General features: G+C 45.8%; 1 long non-coding RNA gene across 1 annotated transcript in view; it reads left to right on the top strand.

The window, feature by feature from the left end:
- The first annotated feature begins 917 nt into the window (after nt 1-917).
- Nucleotides 918-22,182, top strand: part of LOC147710653 (uncharacterized) — a 171,389-nt gene continuing 150,124 nt past the window's right edge. Inside the window, exon 1 of the long non-coding RNA XR_015295641.1 lies at nt 918-1,011. This is a non-coding gene — a long non-coding RNA (uncharacterized LOC147710653). The remainder of the gene's footprint in view (nt 1,012-22,182) is intronic.

Genomic DNA, 22,182 nt, shown 5'->3' on the forward strand with positions numbered 1-22,182 from the left:
TATTTTCATTTTTCCCTCGTGTGACCCCCCACATTGCGCAAGAAGCCCGCCCGCAACCCCACCCGCAAGCCATGCTGGCCACTCCTGTTAGCCCCCCCTAAAGTTCGGGTCTAGTTGTGCCCCTGGTTTCTATGCACAGCAGTAGGTCTTTCCACGTAGTAGGGTTAGTTCTTTCCATATAGTAGGGTGGTGGTTGTACACCGTGGGAGTTCGTCCAGCATATAGTGGACGGATCTTGTTAGCAGTGTGATAGCTGAAATAAAGGGGTGTTGTTCTTGCATGTAGTTGGTGGCTTCTGCACACCGAATGGTGGTTCCTTCCTGCACACATTGCTGTTGTTGTGCAGAAAGTGAGGTGGGTCATCCAGACACCGATTCTTTCAGCAACGAGAGCCTAGTTCCACAGTGTAGTGGTTTCTATTCACACTGTTGAAAGCTCCTGCTCACAAACAAGCGGTTTCAGTATGAAATGCTGGGGTTCTTTCAGTCAAAGAAAAGATTCACAAGTTGACAGTTGAGTGGTTCCTGCACGCCTTGGGCATTTCCTGTAAACATGGTGTGTATGTGAGCGGTGGTAGACTATAGGGACCGAAAGTGAAATGAATACTTCAGTGAAGCGCACGGAGTGGTTCTCGCGAACTGTGATGTTCTTACACAGCTGGGTGGTTCTTACTCGTGATATGTGCTTTCAGCTCACATGGATAAATGTGTTCCTACAGAACTGGCTCCTTCAGGAAGGCGTGCGGTTTTTGCAAGCCCGCCTTTCCATTGGTCTCCCCTCCAAACCCCGCCCTCCACAAGCACCCTTCAAGCTGTCGCTTCGGACACGCCTACTGGAGCTCCTCCCCTGGCCCGTCCTCCTGCTGTGGCCCCACCCCCTCCGCCTGCCTCGATTTTTCCCGCTTTAGAAATAGGAAAAATCACTAAAATAAGCAGCAAAAGCGAAGGAACGGGGAAGTTTGTGCACATGCGCAGAGTGGTCCGAGCGGGACAGGGACGTCAATCCCAGCAGGTGGGTAAAGGGGACGCGGGATTTGTGGGAGGAGTGCAGTGGTGGACAGCCCACTAGGTTTATCATGGAAGAAGAGAGGTACAGGGAAGCTGGGGACAGTGAGGGCATGGAGCATGTGGGTGAGGTGTAGTGGAAGAGGTGGGGCGTAGAGTTAGGGTCCGAGAAGCAAGCGAGTTAGGGGTCCAGTGTGGGGCAGCATAGTGCTTCAGAGGTGCAGGATGGAGCGGGACGCTGCAAGCCAAGTGTTATGTGGGGCGGGGGGAGGTGTACCTGCACCTCGAATGAGGCACCTGTGGCACCGCCATCCGACTCCACCCGACCTCCGAGGACTGTACGCATGTGTTCACTGCTCCCTTCTCCCCGCATGTGTTCACTGCTCCCTTCTCCCCGTGCCTCTAAATATCCTGTCACCCCATGTGCCCTTCTGCCCTCACGCCCCTTATATGACTCTTACACCATGGTTCAGACTGTTAAGCGCCCTGCACTCGGATGTATCCATGCTGTGCCCCTACCACCTTGCAGTCCTGCCTCCTGCTGTGTCCTAATGCACCCTGCAGTGCCTCCTGCCGCGCACGGGTATGCCTCGCACCCTGAAGTGTGCTCTGCACCCCCCACGTGCAGTGTGCTCCCCTGCTGAGCTCCCTGTGACGCCAGCATGCCTCATGCAGACTCCACAGCATGACGCACTCTGGGGTTGACAGGCAACATCAGCCGGGCAGGGAACGTTGTGGGGGTCTGGAACAAGGGGGTTGGCGGATAGAAAGAAGGGTCTCAGATGGTGAGGTGCAAGTAAAGTATGGAGGATTGCCTCTTCCCCTATTCTACTTTAGGGAGTTTTATTTTTGAGAATGTAATGTTTCAGGTGTGTGTTAATAACATTTCATTTTTCAGTAGAATGCTTTTTGGGGAGGGGTGGTAAGGGTGCCTACAGGTGTGGTAACTATCCTGTCTCTGTCCATGTATCTTTTCAGTACTTATTTGCGTCTTTGGGCCTGCAAAGTTGAACAGAGCACTCCCACCTCACCCCTTGCACCGCTCACACCACCTCCTTTACCTCACATTAATTGCAACGTTTTCGTTCCTAAATTTTAGTCATGTATGTATTCAGTGTTTTTAGCGTGAACAGGACATAGGTCAAGAGGTCGCGGTCCGTGGGTAGGTGAATGTTGGGGTTTGGATAGGATTTGGGGTTGGTGTTTCTCATTTACTCAGCCGCCTTAGGAACAGAATAGGGTGTTTGCTCACCGCCAAATGGGCCATGGGAGGTGGGACAGGTTGTTGATGTTTGGTGCTGGTTCCCCCGGCCAAGGGCAATCTGCTTTATTGGAGAAGTGCCTGGAGAACAGCTCTGTGGAAATATGCCATGTGGATGGGAGGTTAATGGATGGTGGCGTTCAGCATAGAGTTTTTTTGAGTGATTAATTGGATATCTGCGGGGGTAGCTTAGAATCCTAAGTGGAAGACAGCAACAATCATTTCTGTTTTTTGACAGGTCCTTAAGGGCAAGACTGATCTGCAGGGAATTGATGGCAGGACCTGTTTTGATGTGCTGCATGGGGAGGCCTAGGAATGATATGTGGACAGGGCTGGTCGATAAAGGGATGCCCAGGGGCAGGTTCTAAATGAATAGCGAGCATGGATATTCCATCAGGAACTGCAAGGGGTAGGGTTCTTGAAAGATTACTGCCTGGCTTGACTTGTGGTGGAATCGTGACAGGATTGTTTCCTGAGGGATAGCTTACAGGCCTGGCGTCTTGATGAAATGCTGCCAGGGCAATGATGGTATGAATAGGGGTTTACTGGCTGGGCTGATCTTTCGCCTGATTGATAGCTGGCTTGTATGAGAGTTCCTGAATGGGCTGATCTGTAGGGGATATGCTGACTGGGCAGATTCTTGGGGACTTGTTGTTGTCAGTTCTTGGTTAATTGCTGTAGTGGCTTGGATTTGGCTAGTCTCTGGGTTGTTTCACAGCTATTTTGCTCCAAGGAGAATTGGTAATGACAGTTCTATCAATGGATCGTTGGCAGGGTCGGTTCGTCGAAGATTTTCGTGAGGGCAGGACTCTAGATAGATTGCTGACATGACATGCTGCCCCTGGTTTGCTGGCCCAGATGGTCTTTTTATGGATTGCTGTCTGGTAAATATATAGATAGGTTGCTGACATCTGGTCTGTGGGTGCATTTCTGATAGATTTGGACTTTGGCACAATTGTGGATCAAGGTGTTCTCTGGATAGCAAGGTTTATCTGTGCATTAACTACAGGCTAGGCATGTAAGCCTCTAGAGGATTTTTGACAGGAAGAGCTAGTCTTTCGGTGGAGTGTTTGAAGTGCTGATCCCTGGATCCCTGACTGGGCGTCCATCAGGCTTGGTGCGTTCATGGCTTCTGTGTGAGGGTATTGCTCACTAGACTGCTCATTGGTAGTGGCTGGTTGCAAGCAGTACTGCTCTTGAATTTTTGCTAACAGGTTTGCGCTTTAAGAAGCACAAGGTCGATGGCAGGCAGGTTAGGTAGCGGAGTTGCTGGCATGCTGATCTATGGTTTGACTGGTGTCAGCGATGGTCTTGTCAATGGTTGCTTATCAGATCCCACAAGGGACTACTGGGAACTCTCGTCGGAGCAACCACTTCTCGAGGCCTAGTTATCCTGGGATTTTTGTAATATTGTTTAGCTCCATAATTAGGCATGTTGATCTTCTGCTCCTGTTTTATTTATTTGACTAGTCCTTTATTGTGCTGTTGCTAATCTTCTGCAGGTTTCTATGGAGATGTTAAACTGATCTCTTGGACATCAAGCCCCATATGTGCCAAAGCATTTAAAGAGACAGCTGTTGTGTGTTCTTTCTGAGGCTGAACAGGTCCTAGTGCCTCTGGAGACCTGCTCAGGGTCCCATCTCAAACGCTGGCAACAAACTTTAGACTCTGATCCAAGGCCTTTTCTAGTGCCTGTCTAGGACACTAGTCCTGGCCCTCGTTGTAGCTCCCTCTAGGGTGTGCACCTGGGTCCAATGCTCCTCTTTCAGAGGTAGGAAAGAACCAGTCCTAAGCATAGTGCGCGAATACCAGGTTTATCTCCTTAAATGCTAACCTAAATTAGATTGTCCTTCTCTACGAGACTCTCAACAGTGCCTTGAAGCCTTGTTAACTGTTTATGCTGCACATTACATGATAGCTACACCTTTCACGGTTAGATGACACCATTGTGAGTTTGGCATTGTTCCCTAATGGAAACTTAGCAAATGTAATATACATACATGCGTTGGTATCATTGCTTGCAGGTGTGAGCCGGTCCAGCAAGGCAAGTGGCTGAGTTGTGGCAGTCTTGGGTTTTTATCCGAAGTCGTGAATGGATCATTGGTGTCAACATTAACACATTCTCCACCTCACCAGGCAGAGCAGGACCACTAAAATACGAGAAATTCACTCGCCTTTGAGTGTGCACTTTATTTTTCCAACGCCTTGCTCCTAATGTTCTATTTGTTTCCAGTATAGTTGTGTCCATACTTCTATTGTTTTTCTCTCAATCTCTGTGCAAGTTCAATGTTTCCATATTTTTAGATGTTGCCCGTGTACTGAAGCGAGGTCCTATTTCGTGTGTGGCTTGCGGTGGCGCGGCTCCGTCCTCCAAACTTCCATTTGGGAAATGGGAGTGTATCTTTCAAGGCACTTTACCCTTTAAATACTACCTTCATCGAGGCATTTCAGACCTCGACATTAATGTTATATTATGCTTTGCACAGATCTCCATTTGAATCGTGCACTCCACAGTGCACCTGTCTTCCCATATTGTACCGGCGCCCCTCCCCTCCCGAAATGTAATTTAAGATTTTTTAGAAGCTTGTATAAAGTTAAATATGTCCTGAATATGTTGTCCCTCAGCTGCCTGCCGCTCGGCGCCCGGGTGACTGTGCTTCTTCTTACCCCGCCCCAGGCGCTCATTAGGAAACGAACTAGTTAATGCTTTTATTTTTCTATTTTTCTCTGCATGCCTTTTGTTTTTGCTTGTTTGTTTGCTTTGGATTGCAAAGAGAATTGACTGTGACAAGTAAAAGCACACTGTGGCTTTAAACTCAGGAGTTTGCATATTCTCCTTGGATCTTTCCCCTTTGCTAATTATTGTGTTGTTTTCAGAGCAAATATGTCATATCCATGGCGACCAGGCAGGTTTATTGTCTTTCTGAAGCAATAGCTCACATAAGTAATTAATGACTCCTTTTTTTTCCTCTGGCTTAGGTTAAACAGATCATTCAAGGAAAGTCATATCTCTCGCTCTTTTTTTCAGCTCACTGACATAAGAACATGAGTTAGAACAAGAATATACTTTAAGCGAGGAGTCAACCGCGTATTCCCCCCATTTCTTTTAAAAGCCGTAGTGTCGTTTTACAGACAGATGAGCCTGTCATTCTCCGGCCTCTAAGCCGGGCGATGTGTCCTCTGTGCGGGGCTGGGATCCTGGAAAACAGCGCGCGGGGAAAACCTCCCCAAACCGCACGAACCCCAAAACACCTGCAGGCAGGGGGGCGTGTTAGTGAAATGTCCCCCAAACACACGCATCCATTAACCGAGGTGCAGGAAGGGGGACAGACAAGGGAAATGTCCACAACCCCCCAGAACGGGTGCAAGGGAAATGTCCGGCAAACCCCACAAGGGGGCGGACTTAATAAAGATGCAGCGGGTGCAGTGGCACCGTGGCTTAGCGGTTTGAAGGGATCACTACTGCACCCCAGCTATTGGGGGTGGGGGGCGTCTATTTTCCATTAGTGCATCAAGGCATACTTCAGCCTGGTTTTCTACTGCCAACCCCCCCCCCCCCAAAAAAAAAGAAAGAGGTACCTCGTGCAGGGGAACTATCTTAAGACCTTAACACCACACTACTCCCCTTCACTCACAGGTGTATGACAGGACCACGCATGGGAAAGCAATATACAGGGATAATATCCCGCAACCCCCCCTCCCAAATAAACGCCCACAAGTTGGTAGGGGGCCTTGCAACAGATGCATAGAAAGACAATGTGTGTGAGGCGGAAATAGCCCCCAACATCATTATTCTTGTAGACAGGCAAGGTCATATAGAGAAATAGAATATCCCCAACCCACACTGAGGCCCCACCCCCAGAAAGATACAGGTATAAATAGGAAATACCGCCCCACACAATCAGAGGTGAAGTGGGTATCTGTGGAAAAAGAACTCAGTGAGACCCCCAGGAAAGGGTATGACATAGAAATGTCCCCAAAACGGACTTTACAACCCAAAGGTGTGCAGGAGAAAGCACCGTGGAAAGAAAATATGCACAAACGACAGTAATACCCAATAAATGGTACAATGCGTGTTGAAACTCTCCTCCTCAGCCCCTTGAAAAAAATAAACAAAAAACAGGCCTAGAAAGGGCAGATTGCAAGGTAAATATCCACAAACCACGCACAACCGCAAAACGAGTTGCGGGAAAAGCCAGTGGGCGTGAAAAATATCCTAAAACCACCGCATCCCCTGAATTAAGTGTAGGAACTGGTAGTGAGTGGACCAGCATCCCTAAACTACATCCAGCCCAAAAACAAACACAGTAAATACAGTATAGGTATAAAACACCTCAAACCCCAATAGCCTATGAAAAATAAGTGCAGCAGAGGGCACAGTGCGAGGTGTGTCTCTGCAAACCACAGTATGCCCAAAAACGAAGAGCGGGAAAGGTCGCTGTGTATGGAGAATACTCTCAAGTTAAATTAGCCTCCTAATGCAATTGTGGGTAGGGGCAGCGTGCATGGAAACTAGCCTCAACCCTACTACCCCTACTGGGAGTACTGAAAGAGCCACACCTCTGGGCATTGTTCCATCACCGTAACTCAATATCTGGGAGAAATATCCACTAACCACAATGCCCCCCAGAGGAAAACACAGCATTGTAACAGTAATCACCACGCCATGCTTCACACCTCACTAAAACAGATGCATGAAACTCACCATCTAGGTAGAGCAACAGCCACAAAGAACCCTACACCCAAAAAGCGGGCAGAAAAACAGAGTGCCTACTCTAAATATCCACATGGAACATTTTCACCTAAAACTAGTCTCCGCCTAGAAAACTAACGCTGGAAAAAAAATTCTCAAGGAATATATTCAATCCACACCTACACCGAAAAGGGGTTCAAGAAAATAAAACCTATACAGAGAATTTCTGCATTCGACACCAGAGAAGTTTGAGTCTTGATAATATTTCCAGGTGCTTACAATCCCCCAGGTATATCTCACCTCCATACAGGTACAGCAAATAATCATCTAAGAGCAAGACTCTCAAACCGTGTACCAATCACCCCCAATACAGTGAAAACAGCACTGGGAATATCAATAAAACTACACTAGCCATCTAAAAACAGGTGCAAGTCAAACAGAATTGGTAAAACATTACCAAGCCCATCGACCCCCATAATGGCGCATGACAAGACGCTGTCCGAGTAAAATATCCCCACGCAACCTTCCAGTCAGTACAGCAGCACAACAAATATTTTAGGAAAAATTGTCAATCCATCCACCCCGAGACAGGTGCAAAAAGGAGAAGTACAAGAAATATACTCAAACCACACATAAACTCCAAACTAGATCATTTATCGCTCTTTTTTTTTTAAGGTTCGGTCAGCTGAAACCTTAGCAGGGAGGGACAGGTTTGAATATGCAGTTGCTCGCTGGTTTTACTCATTAGACAACATATTTATGTTTAAAACGTTAAGACCGGGGCTTTTTGTGCGGGTTTACAGGTGTATGTGCCATGCTCCTCGGTATCCTGCAAGTAAGTGCTTTCCATGCCTTCCCTTGCCCCCACCCCCAGCACACACACACACATTGTATTTCCTATTATGCCCTAGTCGCTTATTTCCAAACTTGGGGATTGAGCGACCGGGCGATGAACGTTTGTGCTTGGGAGTGACACTTTTTTATTGGGTATGATATATTTATTTTTGGAGGAAAAGAGTGCCTTTCTCGGGGCGATAAAATCTGCCAGCAGAGACATTTGTTTTGGTTGTTTGAAGGAACATTGCGATGTTGGAGCGTCATGTTCCTTCGTGTTCGTGGGGAGACGGGGGCTCCTTCTCGTACTGCTGGAAGGGGCGTGGGCATGAATGGGGGCGCCGTGGGGATGGGACAGTGCAAGGCCTGTGAAGTGACTGGCCCGGGCTCTCCGGGGCGGTGTGTGTAGGGCGCGCTGACAGCCCGGCCGCCCTTCTTTGCCGCTTCCCGGGGCGGTTTCTTCTTAAACGGAATAGCTTTCTTTCCTGGATGGATCCGGCTGCGGCAGATTCTTATGAGCAAAAATATAGTTGTGAAAATGAGATACAAGAAGTGCCGATATTACAATAAAAGCGGGGTTCCCTTAACGGACGAGAAGGGAGCCAGGCAGCGTGCTGCCGGGTCCTGGACTGGTAATTGAGCCCGAGCCGGTGATGTCTAAATCAGGCGGGGAGACGGGGAGGGAGCCAGAGAGCGGCAGAGCAGCTCCCTGGGCCGGCAGGAAGGAGCCGCACATGGCGTGTAATCCGAGAGGCGGCCAGGGCCCGTCTTCATTTACACGCTTTACGTACTGAGGGCACGACCATTCATGCCCAAGAGCACAAGCTTGCGAGAAGAGAGCAGACAGCGCTGTAATCTTTTCATGTTCAACTGGAACCCACTCTGAGTTACTTTTTAATTCAGAAACTTTTATTATACGGACTACCGATATTTACAAATACTGAGAATTTAACTGTACGTTTGTCAGAACTTCAACTTTTCGAACACGTTTGTTGCATGTTGGTTGTGCATGTTTAAGCCTGTACGCAGATTGTGTTTTTGTAGGCGGACCACAGCTGACTGAACGTCGACAGGGGCCGATCTGTGCACACGAATATCGCGCAAACCTGCTCCGTGATGTCAGGCCGCCAGAAGAGGAAGGAAGGACGCCATAAATTGTGCTACAATTAATCAGCCGTGCAAGGGCCTGTCGTTAACGAGGTTTTCTAGGCACACTGCGGCCGCCGCGCGTCCTCGGTCAAAGTCCGGGCCCGGATTTAAAGAGGAATAATAAAAACAAAAGAAAGCCTGGAATTAGAGAGTATAAATCCTCAGGCGCCCTTGATCCATATTGTCAGATTTTTTTTTTTTTGGTTTGATTTGTCCTGTGTGCCTTTGACGGAAAAAGCACGTACAGAGAAAGAGCGACAGAGGGAGAGAGAGAGAGAGGGACGTGCCGGTCCTTTGGAGCTCATTATCATTCTTAATAAGTCTTAAGGAATAAAGAGGAGCAGTGAGTATAAATGCTGGCTAATCCTAACACTGCTCAAGGTGAGAGGAGTCTTGAGGACACACACGAGGAGAGAGAGGGGGCGGGCGAGGGAAAGGAGGGAGGGGCAGCGCTGATAGCCCCCAGAAACTGCTGTGAGGTGAGCTGGAGGGCCACCGAGGGATGACACCTCGCTGAAGTGCGGCGAGCACCTGGGGAAAGTTTCCCTGCCACCCCTGGCTCATGTGGGCTCGCTCCTCTGCGGAGCCGAGTATGCAGCTCTCCTGATAGTAAGGGCTCCTCAGTCCCCTTTCCCCGTCCCTTCGCATTGGACCAGCTCCCCTCCCAGAGCCCCCGCGGGTTCCGACGGCTGTCATCCCCGAGGGCGACCTGTCGGAATCAGATCACACGGGGTCTGTGTCATTTACCAGACCCTCGCCACGTTCAAGGCTATGGAGTCAGCGCTTAATACCTTTTGCTACAACCCCTGTCCCGTCAAACTTGTTTGGTTATCAGAATAAAAAGTATACGCAGAGATATGCTTCGCAGTAGAAACAAGGTATTCGCTTCTCGTTCGGCATAACCCGTTACTCTGACATGTGGACTGTCTCCACGGCTGTGCGAAAACAGCAGCTCCCAAGGTCCTGGAAGGGGAGGAGGAGAGACAGCTGCGGGGACATTCATAGTGTTTGAGTAGTCCCATTACAGACCAGCAGGCAGAGCCTGTGCGCCGGCTGGACGCCAGGGCCCGTCGGTTGCCCTGTTATCGTGTGCGTGAGTCCGACATGGGGCACTTCATAACATAGGTTCCTGCAGGCAATGCTAAGCACGGGCATCCCTCCTTAGGGGGACCCACAATCGGGATTCACAACTGAGTGTGCATTTTTACATTGCTTTCCGTTTGGGCCCTACGAGGCACCAGGCACCATCCACTCATCTGATCCGTTGTCCCAAAGTACTGTAACGGGCTGGACTGTTCCCATGAGGCACAGGGTCAAGGCTGATTTGCATATAGCCAGTGTTTGACCTAGGGTGGTGTGGAGTGCAAAAAAACTATGGATTTAGGCCCAGATATTTGTACTGGGTAAAATGTAAGACATTGTTCTGCATTCTGTCCATCAACTGTGTTATTTGCAAAGTACTGTAGGCCATTTTAAGACGCCAGGAAGATCACTATGTGTACATTCTCTGACTAGACCAACCAGTTAACCTCTGAATTTACAGCCAGCAGGGCCAGTCTGTGTGCATAGGGAACGCAAGAGAGAAGGCAAACCTTTGCACATCTACTGAAACCACACCAAGACCAGAGAGGCTTATCCAAGAGATCCTCTCTGTGCGCATCTATAGACCATTGCCATTGAGGTCTACCTCTCCACGTTTTCTAAATAAAGCTTGCAAGGCCTGTTTATGTACATCTCCTGGACCCACCCGACAAGGCCTTCATTTGTAATTCTATGGTAAGTTGTGATATGATCTACCTCTGCGTATTTACTGATGAGGCAGCTGGTAATGGTTGCCTGTGCACATCTAGAGAACATAGAGTCGGTGAGGCCTGCCTTTATACATCTCTCGAAAACACATGAGGTTAAGTCTGCCACAAGATCTACTCAACAAAGCCAGTAATCTCGCTTATGTACTCAGGCAAACTGATATTGGATAGTTGTGGAGGACTCATTTATGTGGCTAGGTTGTGTCAATTTTGCATCAGGAATAAAGGCTAATTAGGTGGCGTTATTGGTAGATCTCTTTTTGTCATTTTAACTCTTATTGGTGTCTAAGGCATTCAATACAATGGAAAATACTAGGATTTCATATGTAAGAAAATGTTGTTCACAAACAAATAATGATTTTGTCTTGCATGGAATCCCAGGCACTCTATTTTATTAACATATGTGCAAAACATACAATGTTGCACTCAGCAAACAATAGGCCTGAAAGCGCACATTTCATTTTAGAAAAAGATTGCTACTTTTATTCTGTCCATTCCGGTTTTGTTATAGAACTCGCCTTCAGTTTTGTCTTTAATATGTGCCCACACTATGGACATCTAGAAGTACTTCTTTCTATTAGGGAGAAGCCATGCAAAGCAGTCTGTACATTACATACATGCAGTATAGTGCCTCTCTAGGAGGTACTGTAAAATTCAAGACCCAAACCTTTGAAAGAGAAATCTAATATTTGGGATTTTCTCTCTACTCTGTTTAACCTCTCGAAGTAACTGGCCTTTTGAGAACACGTTGTGCTTTAAGATACATTTCCAGATGGTACTACTAAATATCAACCTGAAAAATATTGATGTACCAGAATATAGTGGACAGAATATCGAAAAGCAAGTGCATTTAGGAAAGTGTAGATTTACTATTTCTAACCTAGCCCCACATCTCTGTACCTTGAAGATATATGCATACGTGAGTTAGGTATAGAAAATCTAGATTTGCCCGTCTATATTTATTTTTGTCCTTGATATTCACTACACTCGATATACTGACTTCAGTATTTAGTATGCAAGCCCAATTTCCATCAATAATGAAGCAAAACAGTTTCACGACAAATAAACATTCACTCTGTGTAAATTGCATTTCAGCATGTTGGGATGTTTTGATGCTGCAGAAAAAAATCATTTCCCAGCCCATCATTTGGTAACATTAATACTGTCTGCACTAAAGCTTCACTTCAGTAATACCCATTAAGAAACTGAATATAGTAATAAACAACAGAAAGGTGTGGAAGGTGACCAGTTAACTGTGGCAAAATATCTGTAACTGTGCTAAACCACCGGTGGAACCTTTGTCTTAAGAACATTTGATCCGTTGAGCTAGAATACTTTTTTTGTTGAAGTTCGCAAAACATACAGTAAAGAGTGTAACGTGGCAAGTGTGGTGAATCCATAATTACAAATAAAATGCCACAGCTGCAAAATCATAAAATTCCAATGACCATGATTACACTGGAAACATCTGGTGTGGTCTGTTTCACCAGGTCTACTGCTCACATAAGCAGGTAAACGTTCCTATGCAGGTTTACTGACGACTAATTGGAACCATTGGTGCAAAATTCATATATTTGCTAAAGATTCTGAAATTATAATTTTTTCTTAAATAGAGTAGCACACATCGTGCCACTCTAAAAGCCTGGATGGACAGACATTTAGTGAAAATCAATCTTGAGAAAGCTGAGGTATTAGTAGTGGGTAAAGATCCCACGTAAAGATCCCACCTTTCGGTCACCAGATCTAGACATTTGTCATTTTGTGCACCTTTACATGCGCAAAGGTAGACCTATCGTTGCCCTTCACACTTTCAAGGGCAGGAAATCTGCAATAGCTGCTACTGTTAGTTCAAGATTGAATTATTGCAGTGCTTTGTATCTTGGAATTGATAAACATATTTGCAAGGGCTTTATTTTAATCACTTCAAAATCAAGCTTTGAGACTACCCGTATAAGCACGACCCTTCCCACTCAGTGGCGGCTGGTGACATTTGAAAGTGGCGGGGCGTAAACTTATTGTCGTACTGCACAATGGCGAGCAAGAGTACCGAGCGAGCCCGAACAACCTACAGGTTTTTTGAAGGGAAATTGTGGACAAATGATACATTTTCAAGCAAACTTGAGGAAGCAGGAACTTAATAAAGGAGTACGATTTAATTATTTATCAGTTAAGAAACTCCATATGTCTTCTGTTACATTTTTCAACCCTTTTCAGCATTCACAAACATTACTCATTTACTCCCACTGACTAACAGTTCTGTTTCCTTTTTCACCACATAGCTTTTCCTACTCATGGCCCACATCAACAGGCCCTTTCCCTCACTTCACTGCTGATCTCTCAACCCGGCCCTGCATATTTAAAAAAAAGACCACGGCAGTTCAAAATGTCCAATATGGTATTCATTAATGAGGTTAAGGGTAATAGGGCTGAACATCAAACCAATTGCGTTTTTACGTAGATGCTTGAAAGGTCACAACATAAAGCAGGCCGAGGCACTAGCTTAGACTTATAAATGGAGGTGGGATTTAGAGCTACACTGCACAAATGCGAATCACCTAAATAATCTTGCGGAGGGGTAAAGTGAAAGCAGCACAACAATCTGTGCCTTCCAATACATCTGAACGCATGGTGAGACAAAGAAAATAAAAATCTGATTTAAATTCTCATGTCGGCTTCCATTGCATCTGCTTTGTTTTGCTGTATTACGGCGAATATGCACCTTGGCGTGATGTTTGCTTCAATCTATATTAATGTATGCATATGCAGTCCTTTCTCAATCAAAAATCCTGGAGCATAACCCGGCCACTGAGTCTCGGGCCGTGCTGCTGTGCACCCGGTGCTGGCTGCAGTCCCTCAGACCTGCAGGTCCCCTCTGCGGGCCGGCGAGTCGCCGAAAAAGTTACTAATCCGCCCAGCAGTGCCAAGGTTTGGACTGGAAGGGCCAATTACATTTTGACAGGGGGAAAGAAAAATCAATTTTTCCCGCCCGCGCCGCCAGGGAAGAGCCACCTGGCTAAGCAAGCAGGGCGGGGTGCCGCCTGCTCTGGGAAATGAGGACGGCGAAATTAGGCAGCTATGTTACAAGTGGCATTTGATGTAGTCTGTAAAGGGCTCTCTGGAATAAACCGATACGGCCTCTACATAAATAAATCCAAAGCTTACTTCAAGCCCACTTTCAGCCGAGCCTCCTCTCATGCACCTCGAAATGATAAAAGATGGAGTCAATCTCCCTTTGATTCACTGCGTCACCACGAGGGTTTGCTAATCTTACAGCTGCTCCATGTTCTGAACAGCGACCTCTCTAGTCTTCTTTACATATTCTTTTACAGCCTCTTAAATGTGCAGCCATTACCGCCTTGTCCGTCTTCATGCAGCAGACATCAACAAGCAGATGGCACGAGTGTCTTTGCTAGCACAGGTCAGACCCCACACACCTCGACGGCACTTGATACACACAACCTGTGCTGGCCGGCTAAAGCAAAGCCGAAGACATTTTGCAAAGTTTGTCTGACGAGGTTAATTTGAAAATGAAAAACTTACCTTGGCTTCCGGGCTCGAGTCCCGAGACTGCTCCGATTTTGAATGCTGCCGCTCTCCGGAGTCCTCACTGAAGCCTGCAGGCAGCCTCCCTCCCCTCCATGGCAGCCGGCACTGATTGGTTCGGCCGGCTGCCCTAACTACGTAATTTCTCCGAGTCTGCATCCTGCAGAACGGAGAGTGGGAGGAGGCTTGGGGGAGCGGCTTGCCCACTGTTGCTAATACTGTCTGTTTGGACTGCCTCTCATGCTGTCCAAACAGTCCGTATTCACAACAGTGGGCAAGCCACTCCCCCTTGCCCTGAGGCTCGAGTTAGTAAACACAGGAAGTTCGCTGCTTTCTCGCCGTGCGAGAAGGGCAGGCAGAAACAAATGGTAGTTATAAATAAATAACTACCATTTGTTTCTGCCTTCTTCTCGCACGGCGAGAAATCAGGGGGGGCGGCGCCCAAACGCCCCCATGTAGAAACCGCCACTGTTCCCACTGCTAATACGATGCTTACTGAGCCCCATTACTTATCCATCCATAGTAGCATTCGATTTGAAAGAACTTGTCTGGTCCAGAAATGTCTTTGTGGTGAAGCCCGCCTTTTTTGCTGACAGAGTAACTCGGTAGACCCTTCCCACAGACCTTGATCAACCTTATTAAAAATTTTGCACTCCCACTTTCTAAGTGCAGCTCCCCATCACTGGAATGCACTGCACCTCAAAAATACCTCAACTCACCTTCTTTGTATTAAAAGATTACAGACCTTTGCTTTTTTGGAATAACATTCATCACTTTGCCATGGTCTTCCTTTATGCATAGCACCAGGAGAATGACGAGTGTACGTAGCCCTTGATAAATGCTCTTAAGCAGAAGAAAGAAAATAGCCAATAAGGTTAGGCTGTGCGCATCTTCTGAAAACCTAGCCAATAAGGACCTCTGTAGATCTCAATACTCAAACACAAAGGCCTTTGTTACATTTAGCTTAAGCACGTTTGTGCTGTTCTATCACAGACTGCCAATTATGTTTGGCTTTGTAACTCTACTGAATACGTAGAGCCAGTAATGTCTGCTTGAGTTTCCCTTCTGAACACATCACCAATAAAACCTGCGGTGGGACAGGTACTAAAAGTAGGACTTCTACATCATGGGGTTTTCATTGATAGTTTTAAACCCTTAATAGTACAACCTAGGAGAGAGCTCCCCGTGCAATTAAACAGTATAATATTTTTTGTATAAAATGTAAATTAATTGTACAAACAACCTAGCCACAGGCCGTATTGACCATATTTCATTTGTTTTTTATATGAAAAACAGCCCACCCAAATGAAACATTATTCTGGTGCAAACCGAGTCAACGGTTAACTTTCCTTAATGTGTTTAAAGGAAAAAGGAGACAAAATTAGGAAAATGTTCCAAATTCTGCCAACTTAGAGTACTCAGCGGTCTCAGTATCCCACCGTGTCTTGTACTAGCAGTTGTGTACTTTCTTTTCTTCCAGCTCACAAGAAAGGAGCACTCCGCATTGGACTCTGCCCTTTTCACATTTTTACTGATTATGTAATATCTTTCAAATCAGTTTTTTTTTGCTAGACGCTGAAATTGTTAGAAAGATGGGGGTGTTTTTTAACCACTACTGGACTAGAGACTACCGTTTTTAAAGCAACCATAGAAGATCTTTCTGTAAGAAAAATCCCTTTTATTTTTAAGTATCCCTCTACAGATATAAAGGAGTCTGAGAAAGACCCACCCTTGCCTTCGTGACTCCTATACGTTCGAAGAAAGTAATTTCTTCCTGAATATGTCCAGGGAATTTCGATTTGCAGGGACAAGTCCACCTCCTGTGGATCTCCAGTCTGTCAAAGGAAACGATTTATTCCAATCACTGCAGATCCCTGCATGAGCTACAAGAACCCTTAACATATCCAAAACCGTTGGGACGAAGTGTACCTGGTCCACCAGCTACAGGAGTCTGTCACCTGCATATAATGAGACAACATCCTCAAGGTATGGATCTCCTTTCAGGCTAAGGATCAATGCGTCTCTGCGTATCCATGTTTCCAGTGGCCCAATCGCCGCAGCAAGTAATGGGGGGATGGGGACAAAGGACAACTCTGTTTTGTTCCTCAATGAGTGGAATTCCAGCCGAAACCGTGCCATTGACACAGACTCATGCTTTTGCATCCTTTTATATTAAGTTGACCCATTTCCAAAAAGATAGGCCAAAACCGTTTTTATTCAGGATTGCTATGGGGTAGGCCATTTCAGAGAGTCAAACACTTTTTCATCGTTTGGGAACCATCAATGCTGATAAATATTCCATCATCTACATACTCTAATTTCTCCAAAGGGGTTTCTTAATCTAACAGGAGGGCTATTTCGATCCTTGCTCTTCATGAGGTGATTCCAATTTTGCCTCAGAATTCAACAAAGACTGCTCTGCTAAATATGAGGTGCCTCAGTAGTCTACAACTCCTACACAACCTGTAAAAGCACTGTTCCACTACTGTACTTCAAGGACATCGAGCACACTCATAGTGCAGTCTCTGACATCATATATCCAACAAGCCTTTACAATGCAACGGTCTCGCCTTTGCCAAAGTTAGAGCTATTAGTATTGTAAATGACAACATTTTTATTTATGTGTTGGTTTTGAAAACATAAATACATGGCATTATCATTTACAATGTCAATAGCTTAATCTCTCACAAATGTGAGACCTATTGTATTTGCACCCACCCACCCACAGAGAGCCACAAACACACACACAGAGTCCCCCCCACACATACAGCCCTATACACACACACAGAGAGCCCCCCACACACACAGAGAGCCCCCACACACACACACAGAAAGCCCCCCACACATACACACAGAGCCCCCCCACACACACACAGAGAGCCCCACGCACACACACACCCACGCACACCTCCCGCACACACAGAGTCCCCACATCCCCCCCACGCACACACATAGAGCCCCACGTACACACACAGAGCCCCACGCACACACACAGAGCCCCCCGCACACACACAGAGCCTCCCCCACATACACACACAGAGCCCCCCCACACACACAGAGCCCCCCCACACCCACAGAGCCCGCCCCCAAACACACAGAGCCCCCCCCACACACACAGAGCCCACCACACACACACACAGAGCCCCCCCACACACACAAAGCCCCCCACACACACAGAGCCCCCCTACACACACAGAGCCCCCCACCTATAGAGCCCCCCCCAAACACCCAAGTTTAGTTTTCTTCCTTTCTTGGCCGATTCCCGCTCCGCTTCAAGTTTCGTTTCCTCTTCCTCTCCCTGTTGTCACTGGGGTGGGGGAGGGGTGGGAGCGGTGCACTTCTGCAGCCTTCTACCTCTTTCCTCTGTCGGAGGCGCTGCGTGTGTACTCTACTGTGTTCCTAAATCAGCCATAGTATTTACTACACACCCTGCGTTTTCCAAACACTGGTTTTTATCAGCCCCGCCATACAAATGTACTTATTTGTGCTACACTACGCTAACTTCTGTAGCAATAAATGTAAGCAACGAGAGTCAGTTAGAACTGCGCGGCACAGAAAGGCAATAAACAAGGGCCTGTGTGTGTACATGTTTTTGGGCTCAAAAGTGCAACAAACAGCAATATATTTAATTCTTCTTTGCGACTCTGAGGCGACAGCTGCCCATTTGGGAGCCAAGTTCCCTACTAGGTAGCGTAGACACTGCAGTTCACCTACACTATCACACTATCGTATCACAGCTTGCATCTCAATAACCAAAGCAAGGTGTCACTGCGTGGAGCTATTGTTGGGACAGGAGTGTTTATTACAGCCCATTTCCTGATGAGGTGATTGCGCAAAATGCTCTTAAGTAACTCCACAGAAATGGCACATGGGAGACAGAACGACAAAACACGAGGGAGATCTTAAGCTTTCTGGACAGGCTTCCGCCTCTTGCGGCTTGCATAGATGGCATTGGTGTCTATTGTGAGTCCCTCCTGCGACGACGGGACACTTACAGCAGGGGAGGTCTTCCTGAGAACTCGACTTCTTCCGGCAGCGTTCATCCAGAAATGGCATCACAAAAGCGGCGCCATTTTTGCGATTCGGGGTCGTGAGTGATGGATGACGTCACGGCTTAAAAACTGCAAAAAACACGCCCCGAATCGCAAAAAGACGGGGCTTGAACAGAGTTACGCCCCTGTCCTCCAATGGCTGGCCTCCGTTTAGGAAGCCAGCCAATGGAGAAGAGGGGAGGGTTCAAGCCCCCATACTGCCAAAACAAAAAATCTCGGACTCCGCCTACTGCTTACGGAGTGCGACGCAGGCGAGACCTAAAAAGGAGAACCACCCCCCAAAAGACGCATGCACCAGGATATTTCTGCACACCTTTCATACACCAATAAGGCACCTCTAAATTTTTTAACTTTACAACCACACGTCTGTTAGCACCTCTCTTAGAACTTGTTCTTGGTCTAAGAGAACCAGCAATTTTGAAATTAATTATTCCTGCCGCAACTATTACACATTGAGATCAAGTGAATAAGAAATACAAACCACCAGAAGAAGCCCCTCCATTTCGGAGGCTGGAACCCCACCAAAACTGTTATAGTAATGCAAATTGCCTTTCACTCCATTTACTTCTGCATCTCCTGAAAAAGAAAGCAGAAGATTGAATACAGGGGGCAGGCTGTATGGACATTTTCTACCACAGCAATGAAGGCTGCTAGTTCTATTGAATTGCTAGGAGGTTATGACAGGTCACCCAGGTGCTCTATTCAAAGATTAGCGGTTGACCTACCAAATGAATGCGTCAGTTTATTCCAGGAGATAAAAGACTCTTATGAGAATCACATTAGATTACTAATGCAGCTGTTGGTACCTCAAATTTGGTAGCTCACTGTTATTGCCACGACCTAGCCTCAAGTAGATTGTTAAGGCTGTGACTGACAGTTCCCAAACCGGAAGCACAGCGAAAGTTAATTAATCCATCCTTTTTCTTGACATTTGCTTTTTGGTCAACATGTGGATGATAAGATGCATTGCATGAAGGGGGAAGTAAACATCTTAAATGTGATCACCTGAGAAAAGAAAGCTCAAAAGGCTAGGAGAGTTTTACTCCTGTGTGAAAACATTGACGAGTCCTCCACTGAAACCTATTTATAAACACCTCTCATGAAAGGCTGCTGTCCTGTTGGCAATCACTTCTTCTCACACAGCTAATGAGATCCAGGTTGTTTGTTCTCAAGAACTGTACATGATTTTTCATTTTTAAAGGATAGTAATAACGATAGTACTACATTTAACCATACTTCAAACTACTACACTAAAAAAAGCCCGGAGTGAAGCTCTCTCCCCTATCATTTATTGTAATCCCTTTTCTTCACCCAATTAACAATACATCCTTCTTCAAAATTATTGTCTTTAGATAAATAATAAGAAACAGTGGAAGCTAGCAATGTCATTCAGTTGCGATAATTATTACGTGATTGAAAACTATTTATCATGTTTGAATTCTTAAAAAAAGTTTTTGCCATGTTGGATTTCGTTGTGTTTTTCCTTTTTTTGCACATAATGTTGAAGTGCGCACCATAGAATCTGTTCGAAACGTAACCTTAGGTGAATAACTAAAATAACCAGCTGGCTAATTTCTTGAATGCAAACATATATTCTAAAATGTCAAGAAACTGTTAGCTCCCTGTACTTCATAGCATTTTTCGATAAACAACCTTACAGGAGAACATCAAAAACAGAAGAAACTCGAATATTTTTCCCTGAAGCGATGGTTCAATTTCAAATCCCTATCAGCCAAGAATAATAGTGTAATGGTGAAAACAGTTTTCTGAAACCTGGAGACAAGGTTCACATTACATTATTGTCAGCTCAGATAACGTGTTTTGTTTTCTTTAACAAAGATCTCGCATTCCATGGCAACAGTTATTTACATGTTTAATTGTGCACATTTTTATCTTCATACTCTTTTTTTTAATGAAAATAAAATACGTTGGGTTGTGGGGAGATAAGTTTCCCCTCTGCCGATTGTCATTTCTGCATGTGAGTTCCCTTGCTAAAAATAAAATACAATCATTACACAAACTTATCTATAATAGACTCATAGATAAGAGGTAACTCAAAAAGACATGGTGATAGTAGGACAAACTTCAGAAAATGTTTGGCAGTTTTGAGTATATTACCAACTATGAAAAACGTGATAACAGTGATCTCTTGAACATCTGACTTCGACTCGAATGACAATTTGTCGTGCACTACATGCTTTCAAACACAACATTTGAATTTTCATGAAATAATAAGACAAAATTGGAATGTTTTATTGTCTGCCACAAGCGGATTTGAAAACTTACTTAAAACAAATGGGTGAAGCAATACATTGGTCAGGCAATAACGTCCTTAACTTTGAACATCTATGTCTTTAAGAAATACAACATTATGGACCCTATTACGATGTCGGTCGGAGTTGTCTCCGACAAACACTGTCTCGTTGTGGGAACCAACGGACCACAGGTCGTCGGTTCCGAACACCATATTACAATGCGACTGCACATGGTGCAGTCGCAAACTCCCATTTCTCTATGGGAGTTTGTGTGGTGGGCAGAAACTACCCGCTACACAAGCTCCCATAGGGAAATGGGAGTTTGTGTAAATTCCTGCACCATGTGGCAGGCACCGTGACGGTGCAGGGATTTTCAGGGTGGCACCCAGGCCCACAGTCTATTGCTGACAGGATTTCCATGTTCGACAGCCCGGCATGTAAAAAGCCTGTTGGATACCAACATCACAATCCCGACTGCTGAAACACTGTCTGTCCGGGATTGTGTCCGGCTTCTGACTGGCTGACGGGCTCCTTGAGCTATTGTTATTTCTCATTACCTTAATTTTGGATAATTTATATCTAATGCCATTTATTTCTACCTGGTTAATGACTGTAATTGTATTTAGGGTCCTTGGTTTTATGTTTTAAATATTAAATTATCTTTTCTGTTTGAAACTATTACTTAATTTCTCGATTATTATTTTAGTGCTGCAGTTTAAAAAAATGTCTTTTCCTCTTTTGTATATGTGTATACCAATAGCAGCTATTAAATATATAATGCAATGGCTTAGTCAACTCTGACTGAAACATTGAACTGCTTAAGAGCTGCTATAAATACATATATATGTATACACACACACACACACACACACACACACACACATATATATATATATATATATATATATATATATATATATATATATATATATATATTACCTACTGGCAGTCGCCAGTAGGTAGTTATAGTTAGGATTGTTTTCCATAGGGAATCCGCAACATTCTATTGGGAATAACTTTGGTGCCGGTTGAGCAATCTGACTGAAATTTTCCTCGAATTTGCCTCGCTGCGCTCCGCTCCTTCCCTGAAAGTTTGGGGGGGATCCGTCAAGCGGGGGCCGAGATAAAAGGGGGGTCCCAAAACGTTTTTTCCCCATGTTAATTTCCATAGGGCTGTTGGACTCACTTTTAGCCCGAACGGCTGAATGGATTTCCACCAAACTTGGCAAAATTGTAGGGACTGGTAGCCCGATGTGCCTTTGCTATGTCTCAAGATATGTGCTCCAGTGGATTTTGAGTAATTTAGGTTCAAAAAAATATATATATCTATAAGCGCGCCCCGGTACGCACATCGGGGCGCGTACCAGCGCGCTAAGCGAGTTTGCTCGCAGAAAGCTGATTGGCTCTCGGGTGTCTGTCAACATTCCAAACAGTCCGGAGTGGCCACCATCTTGTGTCTCGGTAGGATCGAGACACAAGAGGTGGCAAAAACAAAGGGGGAAATGACCAAAAGGGGGCCGGGTAGACCCCCCTGACCCCCCTAGGTTTGATGTGGGGGCCATAAAAGGGCCCGCAGGGCAACA

The sequence above is a fragment of the Lissotriton vulgaris genome, chromosome 5, assembly GCF_964263255.1.
Source record: "Lissotriton vulgaris chromosome 5, aLisVul1.2, whole genome shotgun sequence".
NCBI classification, from domain to species: Eukaryota; Metazoa; Chordata; class Amphibia; order Caudata; family Salamandridae; genus Lissotriton; species Lissotriton vulgaris.